Raw genomic sequence first — 1244 nt, forward strand, 5'->3', positions numbered from 1 at the left:
CTGTCCTAGTTGAGCCTGGGAAGAAGGGAGAGGGGAGGGGAAGATTGTTTGTTTGGGTTTTTTACATCTCATCTCAATCTACCCTTTTCCAATTTAACGCTGTTACCCCTCATCCTATCCCTACCTGGCCTTGTGAAAAGTCCCTCCCCACCCTTCCTGGAGCCCCTTCAGGTACTGAGAGGCCCCTAGAAGGTCTCCCCAGAGCCTTCTCTTCTCCAGGCTGAAGAGCCCCAACTCTCTCAGCCTGTCCTCACAGCAGAGGTGCTCCAGCCCTCTGACCATCCTCGTGGCTTCCTCTGGACTCACTCCAGTAGGTCCCTGTTCTTCTTACGTTTCAGGCTCCAGAACTTCAGTCTTTCTGAAGCTGACTTTTTCCAACTTTGATATCCCTGGTTTTGTACTGGAAGAAACAAATAAAATGACGTAGTTCTTCATGCAAGAAGCAAAACCGTGCAACTCCTCGCTAGGGCCCTGCCAGGGTCTACTGATAAAAAAGTTTACAGGCATTAGAAGAAATATGGGACAAGTACTAGGATTAGAGATCCATTGGGGATTAAATAAAGCATATCAGGCTCAGGAAATCTGAATTTTCCGACAGTATTTCAGTCAAACAGCCTATATGCTCATCCTGTTGATACCCTTTCCTTGGCATCTCTTCATAGCCATGTTTGGAGACAGTTTACAAGCTAGCCAGACCCCTCTTCTGATCAGTATGACTGTTATTTTATGGTCATAACCCTTAAAGTTTTGTTGTTTTTTAAAAATTATTATCACATATCCTTTATGCCAGGCAGATATGCTGGTTAAATTAGCCTGTGTACTCAATAATTATTCCTCAATGGGGAAGTGACCCAACTTTTTTTCTTTTGCTTCTAACAATTTTCTTGCTTCAGCCATAAAGCACAAGCTGTTCTCCTTCCTACTCTTTGTTTTGTCTTCGTTAGACTGATAGGAGCTTACACATCTCTTCTTCAACTCACAGAAAAGAAGTGGTAGCCATCAGATCTTTTGCTTTGTAGCCACCAACATACCTGCCTCTTCTCTTTGCCCTTCACTTCTCTGATTTTCAGGACTGGAAGGGATGAAAGCAATCAACTATGTTTCCTATAGTTGTATATCTCAAATTCAGCTGCCAGTTAAATAATAAATTCATTACTTATCATTCCATAATTATTTTTTTTTCTGCTTGTTAGGGAATGAAATACAACTGCAAATGTATTTTCTTACCTAGGTCTCTGGACAAA

The sequence above is a fragment of the Antrostomus carolinensis genome, unplaced genomic scaffold, assembly GCF_000700745.2.
Source record: "Antrostomus carolinensis isolate BGI_N321 unplaced genomic scaffold, ASM70074v2 scaffold8516, whole genome shotgun sequence".
NCBI lineage: Eukaryota > Metazoa > Chordata > Aves > Caprimulgiformes > Caprimulgidae > Antrostomus > Antrostomus carolinensis.